Source organism: Solanum lycopersicum, chromosome 3, assembly GCF_036512215.1.
Source record: "Solanum lycopersicum chromosome 3, SLM_r2.1".
Taxonomy (NCBI): Eukaryota; Viridiplantae; Streptophyta; class Magnoliopsida; order Solanales; family Solanaceae; genus Solanum; species Solanum lycopersicum.
In genome coordinates this window covers 54,933,959-54,942,662 of record NC_090802.1, presented here as the reverse complement: position 1 = coordinate 54,942,662, position 8,704 = coordinate 54,933,959, and the positions used below count along the sequence as shown (strand labels likewise).

The 8,704-nt window shown below is 38.2% G+C and overlaps 1 pseudogene; it reads right to left on the bottom strand.

Annotated features, from left to right (window-relative positions):
• Positions 1–262: 262 nt before the first annotated feature.
• Positions 263–6,576, bottom strand: LOC138347679 (zeatin O-glucosyltransferase-like; annotated as a pseudogene).
• Between the last annotated feature and the right edge of the window lie 2,128 nt (positions 6,577–8,704).

Genomic DNA, 8,704 nt, shown 5'->3' with positions numbered 1-8,704 from the left:
AAGACACTATCGTTTTAATTTATTTATCATATTTTTTTAGTTTGATGTTATTTTTAATTATTTGATAATTTTTTAATCTAAACAAGATTGAAATGACAGTACTATTATACTATATATATACATGCGTATACATTGAAAAGTAATAAGCAAAATAGAAACATTTGATATAAATTTGAGAATGACATTGCATGTCATTATAGTAACATGCTCATTTGTGTTATTACTTTATCAAATACGAGACTTAAAAAAAGTACTGCATATGTTACTGATCATAAAAATATGTCGGATGATATCCAATTGCTTTAATAATATGAGCAATAAAAGCATTAAATTCATTTTTTATGACACCATTTTCTCCCGCAACATTTTTCACACCAAAACTCAACTCTTTTGTTCTTCCTCATTTCTTCTCCTTCTTTTGATTCCATTAAAATCCTCACAACCTTTTCCATTCTATCGAGCGTTACCAACTCGTCTTGTTGAGCCAAATCCTTAACAACCAACCCGACTTCTAGTATTTTCGTTATCAGCACTGTGTCCCTAGGATGATCCGAATGCATTGGCCATGCGGCTAAAGGAACTTCCATTGAAATACTCTCCATGCATGAATTTTAATCAGATTAACTCAAAAATCCACCAGTCAAATTAGGTGCCAAGATTTCTAGTTGTGGGGCCCAATCTCTTACCACTATCCCTTTTTTTCACTCTCTCCTCAAACCTTTTAGCAGTTTGATCTTTTTAGTAAAATCATCTTGAAGGAATATTGGTTGTATTGAAGTGTTAACCTAATAAGGGGATACATGGGAGATATATATAGGAGATATAGGTAGGAGTACTAATCCTAATAGGACTAGGATTAAGGAGTACTAATCCTAATAGGACTAGGATAAGTACACAGTAAATACTAATATTATATAATACTATCTGTTATTATCCCCCCTCAAGCTGAGCTGAGCGGAAGCGAACGGAAGCTTGGAACTGAGGTAATCGTGTTGTCGGCTCGAGAGAGGCTTGGTGAGAATATCAGCCGGTTGTTCTTCAGTGGGTACATACTGCACAGTCATGGTGCCGGCCTGAACTTCATTGCGAACAAAGAGACAATCGGTATCAACATGCTTCATTCTGGTGTGTAGGACGGAATTCTTGGCCACACATATGGTTGATTTGTTGTCACAATAGAGAGCAGGAACAGCGTGAGTGGCGCGGAGTTCGCGAAGAATATATGTGACCCACATAGTCTCAGCAGCGAGAAGAGCAAGGGCGCGGTATTCAGCTTCAGTCGAGGACTGAGAGACCTTCGGTTGTTTTTTTGTACACCAGGAGATCAGGTTGGGGCCCAATAAAACGAGAAACCCCGATGTAGATTTTCTGTCATTTTTATCATTCGCCCAATCTGAATCTGAGAACCCCCGAAGCTCCAAGTCCCCGGGTCGAATGAGTAAACCACGACCAAGAGTGCCAAAAATGTACCTGAGAATGCGTTTTAGACAATGGTAATCATGTTCACTTGGTTGATGCATGCGTTGAGCAACTCGGTTGACAGCAAACTGGATGTCAGGATGGGTAATGGCCAGATACTGTAGAGCCCCAATGAGGCTGCGGAAGTGGGTAATATCGGCAAAGAGGGTGTCGGCTCCATTCGTAGATGAAGAGACTGCCATCGGTGTTGGTTGACTGGTGCATTTTTCCAGTCCAACTTTCTGCAACAGATCTCGAGCATATTTTGACTGATGAAGAAACAAGCCGCTGCCTGTCCGAGAAACCTCCATTCCCAGAAAATAATGTAACGGGTCAAGGTCCTTCATTTTGAAGGTAGTATGCATAGCTCGAGTGACATCCTGAATGAGAGCTGCAGTAAAGCCTGTAATAATGATATCATCTACATAGACAAGAAGAATGACTGTACCGTGTGCTGAATGTCGAGTAAACAGACTCGTGTCGTGTACGCAACACGTGAAGTCGAGTCCCTAGAGGAACGTTTTCAGACGTGTGTACCAAGCACGGGGGGCTTGCTTGAGCCCATACAGAGACTTCTGGAGTTTGCAAACAAGTTGAGGGAAGCGGGGATCAACATAGCCCGGTGGTTGCGTCATGTAGATAGCTTCATCAAGCATGCCATGAAGAAAAGCATTGGAAACATCCAACTGATTGATGAGCCAATTGTTGCGCACGGCGAGTGACAGTACCAGGCGAATGTTTTCCTGCCGAATAACAGGACTGAATGTCTCGGAGTAATCAAACCCATACTCCTGATTGTAGCCTTTAGCAACCAAACAAGCCTTGTACCTGGAAATACTGCCATCTGCATTGTGTTTAATTTTGTACACCCATTTACAGCCCACTGGGTGCCGCCCATGGGGCTTAGGTACAAGAACCCAAGTTTTCTGATCAGTCAAAGCCTTAAACTCGTCATCCATAGCATGACGCCAATAAGCATTTTTTGAGGCAACAGAGTAGGTTGTTGGTTCACTATCGGGAAGAGGTGTATTTGGTAGTATGGTAGCCTGAAAGGTTTTGAGTTTAAAGATACTGGCTTTGCCACGGGTTAACATGGGATGAGTATTGGGGGGTGGCACGGGCGGTGATGATTCGGGGGTGGCCGGGAAGGACCCAAAACGGATCGGGCCGGAGATGTTGTGGGTATGGGGTGGTTCAGGTTGGTTGTGAGTGTGGGTGGTGGTTGCGGGTGTATTGTGGGTGACGGCCGAAGGGGTGATGAGGGGTGGTTGGGTAGTGGGTGGAGGTGTGGGGGAAGGTGGTGAGGGACCCTGTGAGTATGTTGGAAAAAGGGGAAGGACGCCAATGAATGATGTATTTGTGGAGGAGGAAATAGACTCGTAGGGAAACTCATTTTCGACAAATTTGACATGACGAGATATGTAGACTTTATGAGTTTGTGGGTCAAGACAGCGATAACCCTTGGAGGTAGGATGATAGCCCAAAAAAATACAAGGACGGGATCGGGGTTGTAATTTGTGAGTAATATGAGGGCGTAGCCAAGGGTAGGCAAGACACCCAAAGACGCGGAGGTTGGTATAATTGGGAAGTTCTTGGTAAAGGAGTTGATAGGGTGATTTGTTGGAGAGGGTGTGACTGGGCATTCTGTTAATGAGGTAGTTTGCGGTGGCTAGAGCTTCTACCCAAAAGGAGACAGGGAGATGAGATTGATGTAGAAGAGTAACCACCGTTTCAAGGAGATGGCGATGCTTACGCTCAGCCACCCCATTCTATTCGGGAGTGTATGGACATGAGGTTTGATGTATAATTCCCAGGGATTGCAGAAACTGGTTAAAGATGTTATTTACATATTCCTTTCCATTGTCACTTCGAAAAAGTTTAACATGAGAATTGAATTGTGTTTTGACCATTTTTTCAAAAGTGACAAAGGTGGTGTATGCCTGTGATTTGTGTTTTAGTGGGTACAACCAAGTGTATTTTGTAAAATCATCCACAAAACAAATATAATAGCGAAAACCAGTAAATGAAGGAACAGCAGTAGGACCCCATAGGTCAGAATGAATAAGTTGAAAAGGTGCAGTTGTACGCTTCTTAGATAAAGTAGAAAGTAATTTATGAGATTTAGCAATTGAACAGGAGTCACAATTGTTTACATGAACGGAAGAAAAACAACTGACTGTGACCATCAGCCGAAAGAGCCACTGGAGCCACATGAACGCTTTCTGAAACAGGGTAGGCAGAAGAACTTGTGCCAGGAAGAACGTACAGACCATGCTCACAGGGGCCCTGAAAGATCACCCTCTTGGTAGTATTGTCTAGGATCTGAAAATCATTAGAGGTGAACAAGAGTGAGCAATTATTGTCTTTTGTGAATTGGTGAACTGAAATGAGATTGGTTTTAATAGAAGGGACGTGGGTAAAGTTACCTAGGTGAAAGATAGCGGTGGGGGTTTTAATGGTACCCGTGCCAGTGTGAGAAATATTAAGGGACTCACTGTTGCCAACAATAATACCATTGAAGACATGATATGGATTTGGAGCGTTAAGCTTGGATAGATCCGAAGTAACGTGCATGTTGGCCCCAGTATCCAACAACCATTCAGAGGAGGGGCCGGCTTGAGATGCATAATTGGCACGGTTATCACTATTTTGGCTCTCCTCATACCGAAACCATCAACGAACAGCGGTGTGCCCTGTTTTCTGATAGATTTGACAAGTTGGACGATCCCGCTCGTAAGTGCACTGCCCGCCGCTGGAAGATAACTGCCCACCGCTGCCGAAAGAGTGCAGGCTGTTGTTGCTGCCGTGTTGCTGACCGTTGTACGATGGACGACTGCCCTGCCGACCGCCGCGCCCGCGGCCTCCGCTGTTTCTGCCGTAGCCGCCGCGACTCCCCTGCCGGCCGCCACTACGCCCCCCGCGATAGTTCTGGCTTGCGGTGAGGGCGGTTGCCGGCTCCATAACAGCGGCTTCTCGGAGAACAAGTTTACTCTCCAGATCCACGTTGATTTCTTCACTTTTTAGCCACGAGGAGAGAGTAGCCAGGTCAACGGGCGTTGGACTGATGCGAATCGCCTGTTTAATGGAGGAGTAAGCTGATAAGATCCCCCAAACGACGCACATGACGAGATCTTTTTCGGGAATGATTTCGTTCACGGTGTCGAGGGCTGTGATGATGGTGGAGACCTCGTCTAAATACTCCGCCATAGTTTTCGTGCCTTTGGTAATTGTGTGGAGACGATCACGCAATTAAAAAATATGAGAGTGGGAAATTGATGCATAGCGTGTTGCGAGGGCCGTCCACAGGGCTGAAGCAGTTGTGTAGGATCGGACATGTTTCTGAACCGTGGGAGAGATGACCGTAATCAAACATGATCAGATCTGTCCATCCACGGCTTTCCAGGCGGCATGGGCCGGATTGGTTTTTTCTGATTTGTCCGTGGCGGTGATGACTGCCGGCGGCGGTTCTGTGCTTCCATCGACGTATTTGAGAAGGTAATTGGCCTCAAGGGCTGTAAGAACGGTGATTTTCCATGTAGGGTAATTTATGTCTGATAATTTTTCGGGAATCAATGCATGGAGATGCCTGAGAAGGAGTTTAACGCCAGAAAAAGTGAATCGAGAGGATCCACCTCGGTTGTCATGGCTGCGCCGCCCAAGAGAAGAGAGGGAACGATCGGTGCCCTAAAGAGAGAAAAAAACCTAGAGAAAAGAAGATCTAGGTTTTCTTGCTCTTGATACCATGAAGGAATATTGATTGTATTGAAGTGTTAACCTAATAAGGGGATACATGGGAGATATATATAGGAGATATAGGAAGGAGTACTAATCCTAATAGGACTAGGATTAAGGAGTACTAATCCTAATAGGACTAGGATTAGTACACAGTAAATACTAATATTATTTAATACTATTTATTTAATACTATCTGTTATTACATCTAAGAAAACATTCTCTTTATCCGCGTCTCTTAATACCCAAATGAATTTTTGCTGACTTTGTTCCAACCCTACTGCAATTTCCTCGATTTATTCATAAGAAAATGAAGTTGTGGTTCCAAATGACACAAAAATTACTGACTTAGGTACTTGTTTGTCTAGCCAAATTAATGAACAATGTCTTTGTTGGGTGGGGGAGAGTGTAATAGGGTTAAATGGGCCTAAAGTCCACTGTTTTTTTTTGCCTTTTTTTAATGATTTGTTCTTTAGAGAGTAAATCAAGAAAAAAGACCTTCTATGACTCTTGACGTGTTATAAATCTTGCCCGAATTAAACTTACTACACTCATTTCAACGCCGACGGAAGAAGACCAGGGCCATCTCAACAAGTTTGGGAGCCTAAAGCTATAAAGAGACACTACTTTTTAGGTGATAAATATAAATTGAATAATTCTAATATACTAGTGTAATCCTACAAATGAGGTCTAGAGAGGCAGGATATAATATCAACATTATGAAGTTAAGAATGCAAAAAATATAATTTTTCAATGAAAATTATATAATATAAAGTTGAAATAATCAAACATGACTCAATTTTTTAAAAAATATGATGATATTAAGATAGTGTAGCGATGAACTTGATAAGTTGATAAATAATATTAAAATGGTGTTGATTAGTTTTAGTGCTTGAAATTTGATAAGACACCAAAAATAAATTTGATTTTTGTAGAAACACACAACAATAGATATCACACAATGTAGAATGTTTGAATTTGTAAGAGATTTGAGAATATCAACAATGAAAGAATAAAAAATAGTGAAGGGAGAATAAAGAAAAGTAAATATTTTAAGAATAAAATATTGTTGGTTCATGAAAATTGTCAAAATATAAATGAGCTAGACAACAAAATAGATTACCATACGCGAAACTAGAAAGGATAATACAATTAGCTAGTCACATAAGAATCCAGAAGAGACACTCCAATCAATTAAACAATATTCAATTTCTCAATAACATTTTCAACTCAAAAAAATATTTTCAAATTTATCAATACATGAAAATTTTGACAGTATTTATACACACACATCTTTGAGAGAAAATGGGAGCCCCAAAAGTTTGGACCCCAAGCGATTGCTTTAATGGCCTTATGATCGAAATGACCCTGAAGAAGACCCCCCATACTTTACCACACGTACAAAAATATTGTGAAAGCCGAAACACTATGAGAAGTGTTGGATTCTGTGGAATATCGCGATAATCTTGAACAACGGACCCTATTAAGGAATCATGGATGATAACAATTCTTCGCGTTTTATCTGAGAGAGAGTGTAAAATCTTTGCAATGTTGTTTCTTAGGTTGGTGGAAATTTGAGAGGAAGGTTGAATATGTGAAGGAAATTTGATTGATGGATTAGGGTTGTTATTAGGTGTAGGAGATAGTTGAAGATAGGGGTTGGAAATTTGTGAAAATGAATATTGTTTGTTGATTTAAAATCATGAGCTCGAAAATTGACTTGACGAGTATGAGTTGTGGTGGTAATAGAGTGAACTGGTATATTGTAAGATGCAATTAGACGAGAAAAATGAAGAAGTTGATTTCAGTGGCTAGTGTTGGAAATGGAACCACAACTACATCTTGGGGAAATTGGTTATCGGTTTGGGTTATGCATTTAGTTTTGATTGCAAGTTGGGGTCATTGGAGAAGTTGGTATTGAGTTTGTTTTGGACTAGGGAAAGATAAGGTTCATATTTATTGGATGCTAAATGGCACATTTGGATATTTGTGGTTTATTTTCTTTTTGTTGGGGGTTGGGGTAGGGTAAGGTCTTTTTCTATGTGTGATAAATGTTCCCTCTAATAATTCAATAAAGTTCTTTGTTCAACTCTCTTCCATGTTTGGAGGTTAGGGGTTATACATCCCATTCTTCATATATCCACCTTTTGATAATTAATATACTTGATAGACGACTACCAAATTCCTTGTCACCTCAAGGCGAATTTAATTTTTTTATAAAGTAAATAAAAAAATTCAACGAAGTTCTTAGAATTGACAGTGTATATATTAACTTGTCTTGTAATTTATGATTTATCTAATACGTAAATTAATATTTTAGAGTTAAATTAACATCTCACACACATTTAGGAGGATACATATCAAGTTGTAATTGTACTCTTTAAAAATAAACTACTTATAGCATATTATTATCATCTTATAGCACATCAATTAATAATATATTAATTAAAAAATATTTAAAAATAAACTATTTATAGCATATTATTATCAAGTAATAGCATATTAACTAATAATATATTAATAAAAAAATTTATTTTATTATTTAACTAATAATTATTTTTTAAAAATAATTAGTTTCATTTATTAACTTACCTTTTATCAACAAAACATTTTAAATTATTACTGATTAATCATTTACCTTTTAAAGTTTTTAATATAAATAATAAATTATTAAATATTAATCAAACATTCTAATGTTTTTAATATAAATAATAAATTATTATTTATTAAATATTAATTAAACTTCATATTATATAGTTACCTTTTAAAAAACAAAATCTAAAATTAGGGATTTAATTTTAATTAATTTCATATTATATGGTTACTCAATAACTACCTATCCCCATATCAACCAATACTCTTTTATCTTCCCTCCAATACACTCAACCTCTCCCCTATTTACATCTTCTCTTTCTATCATATTAAATTTTCACGTATTTTTTCACGTTTCTCTATCTATTAATCAATTAAAGGCAGCACACGTTTCTCTCTATTAATTAATTAAAGACAGCATGCCTAATTTCTCTGTCATATTAAATCTGAGCATACGTATTCGCACGCTTAATGTCATCTTCAAGTACAAACTCTTTCAAGCTTTAAACTTATTTCCTAAAATCAGATTAAGCTTAAAATATTTATTCAACTACATCTCTATCAATCTTCCACAAAATTAGATTTTTTATTTTTCAACCATCAAATTCGCAATATTATATGATATTCGGAAAAAATCGTGTTGTGTAGATCATCAAACAAGTTTATTTCTTAAAGTTTTTATTTTTTCTCTGATTCTTTTGTCAAATTATTAATTTTTATGTGTTTTTGCTTGATTCTAGGAGAAATTTACGTTGTATAATGCAGGTTTCTTCAAGTTTTATATTTGTTTATGTCAAATTCTTTAATATTTATTTGTCTATAAATTTTTAGGATCTGGGTTGTTGAATACAATGTCTAAACCAAATACCCTAAGGAGATTCACAAGAGGTACAAACTATACCGGTAACTTCATGATTGAAAT